The 12,719-nt window shown below is 38.5% G+C and overlaps 1 non-coding gene across 1 annotated transcript; it reads right to left on the minus strand.

Moving 5' to 3' along the window:
• Window positions 1-4,535: 4,535 nt before the first annotated feature.
• On the minus strand, window positions 4,536-4,699 carry LOC132000564 (U1 spliceosomal RNA). The gene has a single exon (XR_009399413.1). It is a non-coding gene; the product is annotated as a U1 spliceosomal RNA (small nuclear RNA).
• Between the last annotated feature and the right edge of the window lie 8,020 nt (window positions 4,700-12,719).

Raw genomic sequence — 12,719 nt, forward strand, 5'->3', positions numbered from 1 at the left:
TACTTCCTGGTTCACAGATAGCCCATGTGATGAGAAAACTCTCTTGGGCCTCTTTTATATGGGCACTAATCCCATTCATGAAGGCTCTGCCCTTATAATCTAATTACCTCCCAAAGGCCCCTCCTTCAAATACCCTCACATTGGGGATTAGGTCTCAATATATGGACTTTGGGGGGATATAAACATTCAGTCCATAGAAGATATGGAGAGAAGGATGGTCCTGAGGGGCACAGATAAGAAACTCTGGTCCCAATAGTTAACCTTTTCTCTGATCCCTTGAGTTGACAAGAACTGTGAAGTCTGAGGTTTTATCTTACTTGCAAGCTAAAAACTTGGCCTGCTAGTTTAGTGGATGCCAAGTAGAAGACATGAAGTTCTTGGTTCTGAGACAAAGAATGTTTACTACTCACACCCATAATGAACCGGAGTATCCATTGCACCCATTCCTTGTACCCATTCCTCTCCTCAAGTTCCAGTCCTCATAGTAATGTAAAGAGGAACACCTGATACCTATACACACAGTGAATTGCATTACAAAAGAAACCCTGAGCTAAGGGAACTCAGATCTTTTATAATCCTGCTTTCCCTTTGTTCCAGAGTGAGACACTAGCTGCTCACTATATACAAATATTCTTGAAAAGGTCCCCCCTAAAGGCAACCCTTATTTCTGGTTACAAGACATGCAGAAACCTGAGAAAACTATGAGAATTGTCTCCAACCAGAGCTTCCTGTGTACCTTTTTCAGTTTCATGAGTTAATACATTTCCCTTAAGCTAGCTACACTGTATTTACGTCACTTCAATCAAGAATCCTAACCAACATGCAGAATGGCAGTAGGGGTCCATATTTTGCGTTCTCCCCCTCATTCTATTATGAAATATGAACAATGTAATTTTATTGTAGAAGATTTTGTAAGTATAAAAATATAAGAAAATCAATCCCTTTTAAATTTATGTGTGGGAGATTAGCTGTATCTAAATTTGGGATCTGTTTTTATTTTGTAGCAGCTGTCTAGACTCCTTATATTTCTTTTTTTCATGGAGTGACAAAAACAAAGCACATATTTTGGGTTATAAAAAATATTTTAAAAGGTATCAACTGTTCTCAGTTAACTCAGGATCTTTGTAGGCTGAAAATTATTAAACTGGTAATGGTGTCAGCTAGGATCCCCTGCCCTCACCTTCTAATTGACCTTTCTTCTTTTTTATGAGTTCCTACTCATAAGACCTTTCTCCAGGTTAACTGTTATCTAATACCATTAATATATCCTCTGTATAATGATTTAAGACAAAGATCCTGCTAGAGAAAGTACTTATATTATAATATGAAATTATATAAGAATGTAAAGCCTTTAGGAAGGAATCAAAAGAACTAATGGCAGAACTGGAGGCATCATAGGAGGTGTCAGGTAGTTGATTAAGGATTAGGGAAAACTGATAAGCAGCATCCAAAACATAGCTGGTTTTAAGACCAGAGAAATGGTTTAACCCCTAAGGGAAAGAGGGCCAACCACTTCTGTTCCTGGTGACTAGAATATGGACTCTCTACGTCTCTTTAACACAGTGTCTGACACATAGAAAATAATCAATAAGCACAGTGTAATGAGTGGAAATAGGCCTCTATAGGCAAGCATACTGGAATAAAGTGGTGGTCAGCTCATCAAGATCATGTGCTAACTCATCCAACTTTTCAGGAAGTTGAACAAATCCACATGGGGAACAACTCACAAATAATCAAAATACTCATGCTTAAACTGATGTTTATGCAAGTTACCATCTAAGGGAAAACTTTGGCTAAATAATTTACTTACGAGAGATTTTCTTACTCCCAGTAGGATTTCCTAGCAACAAACAAAAGTCTTTTGCCCTTCATTTGTGTGAGAAAGTACGCATATTGTATTTGCAGGAGCGGGAGAAGATGGGGGCAGCGGAGAGGACATCCAACCGCCTCTGTGGCTTATCCCCTCTAAAGGCAGCTGTTTTCTCCATCAGCGGCTGGTGGCAGCCTTCTCCATATCCATTTGCCGTGGAAGGGCGAGCAGCTGGAATGTCAAACCCAGACTTAGACTGAGAAAATAAACTCCCATCCAAGGACAGATGTGAGGTTTCTAGTCCTTAACTGCCCTGGAAACATTTCACCCTGTGTTTGCCTTGTGTCCAGAAGTGTGGCAGAATGTATATGTCAAATTGTTGCTTGTTGTGGGCATTTTCCCCCTGCTCTTTCCCACTGAGGAAGTCTAGCAGGTCAAAAAGAGCAGGCTATGTGTAAATTCAGGGTTATTCTATAAAGTCATAGGGGTAATTCATAAAAAGAATGATTTTATTTATACTGTAGGTAAGAGTCAGGTTTCTCATTGTTGGAAATTAAAATTACAAAAGGGAGTAAGGATGGAATGAGTCCGGTGGTATTGGATTGAAACTGGAGGTATCAATATGAACTCATAGTTTTACACATAGAAATAGAACATATACGTTTACAGATGTAAATGTACATATAATTTTTTCTAGATATGTCTGATGAGAGATCCTAGCAGCAAAAGAAATAAAAAACACAAACATACACACACACCTCTAATGCTCATATTTTGGTTTCTAAATATCATTTTTCACTGAAAGGAACAGGGTCCTTGAAGAAATGTTTGCTTCCAGGCTTGTTACATGGAAAGAGCAACATTGTGTCAAAATAGAACAAGTGCTCAAAATCTGCTAGAGAAATGTCAGGATGGACCTAGGATCTAGGTTACAGGGGCTCCCACTGGCCAAACATGAGACAACTGGGGAGTTGTCATATACTAAAAAGAGAGTGAGAGACCAAGAACAGAGAAGGGAGAGAGGAAAAAATTAAAGTAAATGTGGCAAAATTTTAACATTTGGGAAATTTGCTTGAAGGGTATATGGGGATTTTTGGTATTATTTTTGAAATTTTTTCTATAAGCCTGTAATTATTTCAAAAGAAAAAGTTAAAATTAAATACATGCAAAATCAGCTTTAGGGGGAGATAAATAAAAAAAGATCAGCATAATACTGATAATTGTTGAAGTTTACTATCAGTTACTGGGAAGTCATTGTACTATTTTATCTAACATCTATGACTGAATCCTTTCTGTAATAAAAAAGTGAAAAAAGAAATAAAAGAGCACCTATGTGATTTTATATGTTTATAAAAAATAAAAAATTAATAAAAGAAAGTGAAACATCAAAAAAAAAAAAAAAAAAAAGAATACACCTCCTATTTCTAGCCTCAGGAGACTATGAAATCCAGACCCATGGCAGTAGCATCAGCCTGCATTCCCTTCTCTGGCCTTGAGTCTTCCTATCCACTATAGTCCACCCTACTCACTACCAACCAGAGGAGTTGTCTTTCTGAAATATATCTTTTAAATATTTTATCTATGCTCTAGCTCAAAAATCTTTTACTTATTTCCCATGCCAAAAGAAAACTCTGAGCTTTCATTTCTAAGGTCTCAAGGTCCTTTATAATTAGGTCTTGACCTACTTTTGCAACGTCATCTTCCAAATTGCTGACTTGAATATTCTTCATTAAACACTGTTTTCTTTGTCCTGCCTAAGAGCTCTTTGGATATCCTGACATATATGTTTGGCAGGTCTGAAAATGTGCCCATAATCCTCTTTCTTTGTTTTATTTTAAAACTTTACTATCCATTGGGATGACTGATGGGGATGACAGGGTTAGAGGTTGTTTCAAAAGGATGGGCTATACCATTCTCTGTGAGAATTAGCTATTTCTTTTGTGGGATTCTACCCTGGAAATGGGCTCTTTCAGGCTACTGGAGTTTCAGGTGAGAGGTGGGCTGGGTTTGCTGAAAGCTGTTTTTATTTTCTCATCACCACTTTTTTAAGAATTGAAGTCATGTCTTCCTCTACACTGAGTCTGCAGAGAGGTTTCGCTAACTCCAAAACATCCTATCTACTCTTCCCCTATTTCCTTCATCTTCACTCAACATTTGTCTGGTACTCCCAACTCTCTTCCAAGACTCTTTGACATACTATTTCACTGGTTAGATTGGACATGGTTAGCTTGTAAAATCTGGCAGGGCACCCTCTGTCTTCCCATTATCTGACATCCTGTGATACATTCTTTCCACCTTTTGCAATGATCTAAATGAAAGAGGTTCATGATTGACACAAAAAATACTATGAAAGTGATTTTCACACTTCTCAGAGCAAATTCTTGTAAAAACAGGTGTCCAGATACTGACAATCTTTGGAAACCATATCATTTATACATAAATGTTCCAATCACATTGACCTACTTCAAGAAAATGTGGAGACTATGAAAAAAATTATATAAAGGGACACAGAAAGAACCCTAAACGGAAGCTCACTTATATAACTCTCTTCACATTTTTTACAACTTCTAAATCCTTGAACATCATGCTCTTTTCAGGTCTCAACATTTTCTTTCTACGCTAATTCCAAGTACTTCTATATTTCAATTACAATCGAACCACTTTCAACGGATGTAGATTCTATAATTAGGTTTTATTCTTTTATCATTTGTTTTACATTTTTTACTAGAAGAGAGTGTGAACACAGTCCCCCACTACCACAAATTATGCAGTTGAGTTTCCCACATTTGGAGATATTGCAGTGGTCTGCACATCCTCAGTGCAATGGACAAGCCGCACCCTGGGAAAACCACCTGCTTGATCATGGTGTCTCCATTGCCATGTAAGTATTATAACTAGGTTTTAGTAGTCCTAACCTCCTTCACCTCCCACTTCATGGTATGTTTTATAGGTAAGCATACCCAACTGCCAACTGGCCAATTCCTTTACAAACTTAGCCTATCACCCCCTAGTGCTGTCATCTTTTAACAGCTTCCTAGAAGTCTTCTAAACTCTAACAATCATTTGTTTGGGATTCTTAGGAAGCACTTATTCTATCATAAGAATAGGTTGCTTTTCTTAGTCCATTTTGGTCTCTGATGTACATCATGAAGGCTCTAATAATAATAACCTGCACTCATATATACTTCCCACATGCATGACCGTATTCTAAATGCTTTACCTGAATTAATGCATTGAAGTCCATTTTAATTTTTCAGTCTTTCATCTGACTAGCCTCTGAGATAAACCTCCTCAGAAATACTCTGGGAAGTTCTACAACACTCATCTGCCAGAAATTTTAGCACAAGCTAGAATTGGAAATATAAATGAGCCAAGTCCGTGGTTTGGTATGGCAGCCGTTGGCGATTAAAAAAAGAAAAAAAAATTAAAGAAATGCTATTTCTATTATAAAAACAATATTTTCTAAAGTTCCAAAGAGAAAAACAATTATGACACTCCCAATATATTTTGGTGGTTGGAAAGTAGAAAATGGCTTTTAAAAAATGGGCAAAATACATCTTGCAACCATATTACCAGTGGCTTTAAATGGAAAGAATGACAGGCCAACCTGGGTACAAGGCTAGCATTTCATCTCAAAACCTTTTTCAGTTCTGTGGTCTCAAAACAGCTCCAGAAAAAGCGTCTTCAGAACACGGTTCTAATACTAAATAAATATTACATATTTTACGGTTTCAGATCGAGGGCCCAGGAAACTCAGGATCGAGCAATGGGAGAAGTCTTGCCTGCTGGAGCTAGAATATGTCAGTCCTTAGTTCCTAGTGCCCACCACCAAAAGATGTGCTTAACAGTATGCAGAGACATCTTTGACCTGCTTTTCTGTGGCCTTTCCAGTTTTTTATGTTTCTCAATCAGTGAGACCTTGGCTTCATTTTCTCCCTTGACTTCTAAGACCCCACATTGTCCTGGGTCTTCCTCCTTTCTAATAGCTTCCAGCCTGTATGTAATTGCTCCACTACTTCCATTACCCTGAGAGTTGGGTTTGAGGACTCTATTTTGTTTACATATAAGTTCCAGGCAAGTATGGAAATCTTCATTCATAACTTCTACTATTCCTGCTATGCAGATGAATTTCAAATCACCGTTCCAACCACAGATTCTCTCATGAACTTTAGTCCTAAATGTCTAACAGAAGTTAGATCTTTTCTCTTGGATTTTATGCAAACACTCTAAATCATGATTAACAGAAAGCGCTAATTCTTTTATCATGAATCAAGAATTAGGCTGAGCTTTAGCTCCCCTCTCATTATTGCTTTTATTTCATTAATAGATGTTTTGGCTACAAATTCATACTTACTTTTGAGAAGGTTATATGGGAAAAATATGAACATTTCCTTCAAATTGATTTACTTTTCCCACACATTACTTTTGACATTAAAAATTCTTTATACACTATCATTGATCATAGAAACCTAAAATGAATATTAACTAATTTGCCTGTTGTCAGTAGTATGAATTCTCTGAGTCCTGGAGACATTCCAGCTGTTGCTGTACTTCGGAGAGGTGGGTTATGGAAGTGGTCAAATGTAAATAAGTTTCTCCCCCAGAAATAGGGAAGCATAGGAATTGGTATGTGGGAAACTGGATCTTTCTAGAAGTAGAGACTATGGTGCTATGGCAAAATGAGAAGATGTTTACATTTCTGGCTTCTCCAGAAACCATTAGGATGGTGTGGTTTTGCCTGGGAGTGCTTATCTCCTTGGAGGTGTTAGCAGAGCCTGGAGACTCTCCAGGGTTGTGTCTACTAATCATGACATAAAATTCTGTCCTATTACTTAAGGGACTGACTCTTCAGAACTGTCTGCTTCCCATAGGTGGCCACTTGTGTCTGGTGCAGGCTCCACCAAAAAGGCAAGGAGCTGGTCTCAGCTGTTCCTGTTATCTCTCACCTGGGCAGAAGCACCCAGACAAACCCCTCCCCAGCTCCATTCAATATACTGTGTCTTTCCATTTTCCCTTCTACCCAACAAGGCATTTTCAGCCACATTTATCAAAACTGTTTCCTGACCAATCTTCTTATCCTCAGTCTCCTCTTCATTTCAAATGAACTTTTGGAACTTCATCAAGATAAAAAGCTTCTGCACAGCAAAAGAAGCAGTCAACAAATCTAAGAGGCAACCCACAGATTGGGAAAAGATGTCTGCAAATGATACTAGAAAAGGGCTGAGATACAAGATCTATAAAGAACTTCTCAAACACAACAACCAAAAAACAGATAATCATGTCAAAAAAAGGACAGAGGATATGAACAGACACTTCTCCAATGAAGACATACAAATAGTTAGCAGACACATGAAAAAGTGTTCATCATCATTTGCCATTAGGGAAATTCAAATCAAAACCACATTGAGATACCACCTTACGTATAGCATGGAGCACTGGGTGTGGTGCATAAACAAAGAATTTTGGAACACTGAAAAAAAAAGAAAATAAAATGAAATGAAAAGAGAGAGAGAGAGAGATCACCTTACACCAGCTAGGATGGCAAAGATTAACAAGGCAGGAAACAACAAATGTTAGAGAGGTTGTAGATAAAAGGGAACCCTCTTACACTGTTGGTGGGAATGCAAGTTGGTGCAGCCACTTTGGAAAACAGTGCAGAGACTCCTCAAAAAATTAAAAATAAAAGTACCCTATGATCCAGCAACTGCACTACTGGGCATTTATCCCAAAGATACAGATGTAGTGAGCCATATGTACCCCCAATGTTCACAGCAGCAATGTCCACAATAGCCAAACTATGGAAAGAGTTGAGATGCCCTACAAGAGACAAATGGATAAAAAAGATGTGGTCCATATATACAATGGAATATTACTCAGGCATCAGAAAGGATGAATACTCAACTTTTGCATCAACATGGATGGGACTTCAGGAGATTATGCTAAGTGAAATAAGTCAAGCAGAGAAAGTCAATGATCATATGGTTTCACTTACTTGTGGATCATAAGGAATAACATGGGGGACATTAGAAGGAAAAGAAGAGTGAACTGGGGGAAGTCAGAGGGGGAGACAAACCATGAGAAAATATGGACCCTAAGAAACAAACTGAGGGTTTTAGACGGGAGGGGGGTTGGGGGGTTGGGGTTGGTTGAGTCATCCTGGTGGTGGGTGTTAAGGAAGACATATATTGCATGGAGCTCTGGGTGTTATACATAAACAACGAATCTTGGAACATTGCATCAAAAACTAATGATGTATTTTATGGTGACTAACATAACACAATAAAAAAAAATTCATGTGCCAGAGACAGATTAATCTCCTTCCTTCATTCCAATTCACATCCCCAAAGTCTTTGGAGGCTCCCCAGTAAGATTCAGCATGAAATCTTAGTCTGGCATCATTTGCAATCTTCTTTAATCCCATCTCTTTACATTTAAAAATACTTACTGTCTCACCTTTATTTCAGCCACACCAGTGAACTCATTGCTCCTAGATATGCAATATACCCTCTGCTCTACTCATACCTACTTCAGGTGCTATTTATGAAAACATCTACTCTGCCCTGCCATACTGAATTCTGTTAAGTGAGTGATGCCCTTGGACTTAACACCCCATGGAATGAAGGTGAAACTCACTTATTCCACAAGACTTTAGGATAACCATCTTCTTTGCACGATCATGTTGGACCTCCTGACTCAGCTCTAGGAAGAGACGAAAGCTATTTAAATTGTTTTGCACACTTCCTCTTTGTCATTGTAACTGGTCTGTCCTCGGGTCAAACTTACATAACATACAGCATCAAATTCCCAAAGCTGTACCCATCACAAGTAAGGGAACAATCATTTTCTTGACTTTCTTCCACAGGACTCAGAGATGATTAAAGGTTGGTGACCTTTATTAAGGTGTTAAAAGTTCTCATTTGTACTTGTGTTTTCAGACAGTTTATAGGTCCTTTTGATGTAGACCCAGTGGCACTGGATATGCTTCTAGTCATGGGCTATTTCTATTTTCTATGCCTATTTCCATAGCTGCTAGTCACATAAGACACAGGGTCAGCCTTATTCCAAATCCTGACTGATCAACACAAGCCTCATCACTGCTATTGTTTTCCCTAAATGGCCTTCCGTCCAAATATGTTTTCAGAAGCAGTTATTCTCCTTAAATTGCAAAGTAGATACAGGGATGAAATGAGAACACATTCTGCAAACTTTTTTATGTTAAGCTTCTTCTCTCTGTGGCTCATGATGAATTCCAAGACCAGGATTTGATAGGTTTTAGAGAAAAATAATGCATTATTATTTTTATTCATAGAAAATAAACATCCCAGGCTGGTCTGGAATTATAAAGGCCTTTGTCTGAATCTCTGCTATATTTAGGGTAAGGGGACCAAGAGCTATCCCCCCAGGACCAATTTACTTTCACTCCCAGTCTCACAAAATGCCTCTCATTATCTCCCAAGAGCACTGTTTAGACATTATATGAATTGTAGGCAAGGCTGTGATTTCATCATATATCGGAACTAAAAGAAATAATAAAACTTACCTTACTATGTATAATATTCATCTGTATGCTTTAATTATTATGGCTAATATCTCAGAGATAGGAAACTGGGGCTCAGAATACGAGCTGAGTACTTACTCTGTGGAAATGGACAAACATTTACATTTATTCCCTCCTTTGAGCTTAATTAGCCTATAATGATCAGAGATGGGGAAACTAAGAGTTCAGTAAAATTTCCTTGTAGGAACAGCTTTAGTAAGCGATAGAGCTCAGATCTAGGTCTGTTTTCTTTTTAGCAGCTCCTTCAAAGCCCTTAGCCCAAGACTGACTGACTGGACTATGAAAGCTCAGTTGCGTTGCCTCAAGTCAAGACAAACTCTGAGGTGTAACACCCTTTGAGCACCCCATGGGATCTGGCGGATGCTGGGACTCTGCCTCAGCTCACAGCTCTGCTTGGCTCCCCCCGCCCTGCCGCCCCCTACAGTGCTAATAAGTGAGAGGGCTGGGTCTCCCACACTGGTCTTCTCCCTTCAAGTCTAGGTTCTCCCCACCAAAGGAGCCAGACACATCTGTTCTTTCAAACTTCAAAACATACCAAAAGAGTGACACAAATATAAATGTGTGAGGCACTTTTCAAGTCTCTGCTGACACCTTTCTGGTCTCCTAATCTAAAAATGTTTGCTTAAGCTGCCAAATCCCAGTCACACAGTGGCACATTATAAGCTGTTTATTCTATCACAAATTCATGCCTCATTTGCTAAACTCCTATATATCATTGACATTAGTTGGGGATTACTAGAAAGAAAAGCTTTTACTTGATGTTGCTTTTTGCACATAATGAGGTGTTTTACCTTTTTTGTTTGCTTGTTTTGTTTTTCCCTGAGAACGTTCTTATTTGGATCAGGCAGCAGCTAGTAGAGGTGTGAGCCATGGAGAAGAGAAAGCCCTACTGAGGTTCTGCAGCAAAACTGTAAGGAAGCTAGGAATTGTTTTCAGCTACTCTAGATGTTTCTTTTATGAGTTATCATTCCACTTCTCAAACTGTCCAAGTCAGATGTGCTGCTAATTCCTCTCCAAATCAACACAAAACTATGAATCACTACTAGCAGTTTTATGTGTATTTCTCCTAAATGTCAAGGACTCCAGAGTCAGGGAGGTTTGGGTCCAAATCCTCGATCCACCATATACTAACTTATTGTCTTTGAGACCCAATTCCCTCTGTTCTAGAAGAGAGTTAGTGCCCATCAGACAGAAGGGTGAGAATTGAATGCTTAGCAAATATAAATTATAATGGGCTTAAAACAGGTCCTGGCACAAAGCAGGGTTTCAAATGTTAGTTCCATTCACCCCATTTCCCATTTTCCCCTGTCCCAGAAACATCTGCATAGTAATCATAATCTTAAACAGCTGAAGGAAATCTCAGATGGTTGAGTTTCAGCTGCCACTTACTAGTCAAGAAAGATGTGGGCATTCTCACAGTCACATGATACAGATCTGTTTCCTTCTCAGGTGAGACTGTTAGTGCTGAGCTGGGTGGACTGTGCCTTACTCCTCATGAGCAGGTTTATTTATGCTTACCTGAGGTTCTCTGATGGTAAAAAGAAAAGAAAACCAGGCCAACCTCTCTCCTCAGGTCTCCTTAGCAACATAAGGATCACATAAGACCCCAGAGCCTCAGACAAGCAAGAGAAGACTGTCTTTAGGCATACTTCTTGGTATGTGTGTTCTCTGGATGACCACATGAAAAATGTGGCAGCCTTTCTCTCCCAGGAAAAGGTTACGAGCAGAAACAGAAGCAGGCAATCAGGACTCACGGTGAGTCACAGAGCATTTAACTTGTTTCTGCTTTTGATTTTTATGAACTTGGGGGGAAAGGGAGCTTTACTTTTTTCATCTGTTCCATTACAATAACTGCTCTGTTAACACACATTTAAAAGTTCCATTTTAAGTCTGGGGCACTTCCTGGATGATGAGGATCCAGATACAATATGCTTGCTTTTCTAAAATAAACCCAGAACAGGGTTAGTAATTCCACTAACCCTAAAGAGGTGATGTTTTGGGAAATAACATGGAGAGGGAAGCAGGTGTTACCACCACAGATAGTTTCTTACACTTTGAATCTGACAAACCATTGTAAGGGGTGAAATGAAAATTAATTCAAGTAAATGTTCAGAATCAACCAACAAAGAGAACAGAAGCAACCTCAATAAGCAGCAGTGCTGAGTTGGCAGGACTTGGGACTTTCTTGTTAGCTATAATTTCCCAAAACAGATGTCCTAACTCAGTTGTCTATTTATAAATGTTCCTTGAGGTGACATAGGCAAGAGGGTGAGAAAGAAAATGTTGGAGATATAAATGACTTTGAATTACTTACAGAGTTTCTCCTTCCCATAAGAAGGGGACAAGGATAAATAATGTTTTCTCTACCAGCTGTAGGTAAATTGGATCTCATTCCTTACAGGTAGCCCTAATCTAGAAGAATAATCCATGTACAATGTGTCTGTCTTGTGGACTGATCTCACTAATCTGGTCATATACAACTTTATGTTCTTTATCGTGACTGCCAAAGAAATATGGGATCAGTGAGGATTACCCTCTTGGAAGGAAAGTGAGTCTCAGACTAGAGTCTGTCACGTATATGGATATTCATTATGTAGATGTTTATTAAAAATTAAGGAGAAATGGTAATAAAAAAGAAAAAAAACACTCTGGAGGCCTTCTTATACCAAGACAAAAAAGGAGCTCTGACTCTTATATATAAAAGGTTCACTTGAGGTAGACACACCAAATGACTCAGAGTCATTATTAGGCAACCAGGAATCCTAATCTAGAGGCTACAGTCAGAGCTATGGAAGGATAGACTTTGGATACCCTAGAGGGTTCTGTAGGCCTCCCTAGATTATTAGAATTTTTCCAGGCCAGGCTTGGGAGACTTCCTAAAATGTTTGAGCCAATCCACATAGCTTTCATCTCACCAGTGAGAAGCCCAGTCTAACAGTCATCATTTTATCAAAGAGATAATAACTACTATGTTAAACAAATGTTGCAAGTAATAAAATACAAACATGCCAACAGGAAATCACCAAAACTTATAAAAGGGGAAAATGTGTAGGGTATACCAAGAAGCTAGGAAGTATACAAAAAAAGTTTAACCTCATTCATACTCACAGACAAGTACCTTAAAATAAGGTGCTTATTTGATCTATTAAATTGGCAAATGACATTGTGTGTATTTTGGTATGAGAAACTGAACTTACTAATATATAGCAATTGTTTTAAGTTTATCAATGTGCATCAAAGTATTATACATATTTTTGACACAATAATTCCATTTCTAGGAATTTAGCCTCACAAAATACACAACAAAACCTAACTGATAGAATATTTGGTGCAGTCTTATTCATAATACTG

The sequence above is a fragment of the Mustela nigripes genome, chromosome 13 (genome assembly GCF_022355385.1).
Source record: "Mustela nigripes isolate SB6536 chromosome 13, MUSNIG.SB6536, whole genome shotgun sequence".
Taxonomy (NCBI): Eukaryota; Metazoa; Chordata; class Mammalia; order Carnivora; family Mustelidae; genus Mustela; species Mustela nigripes.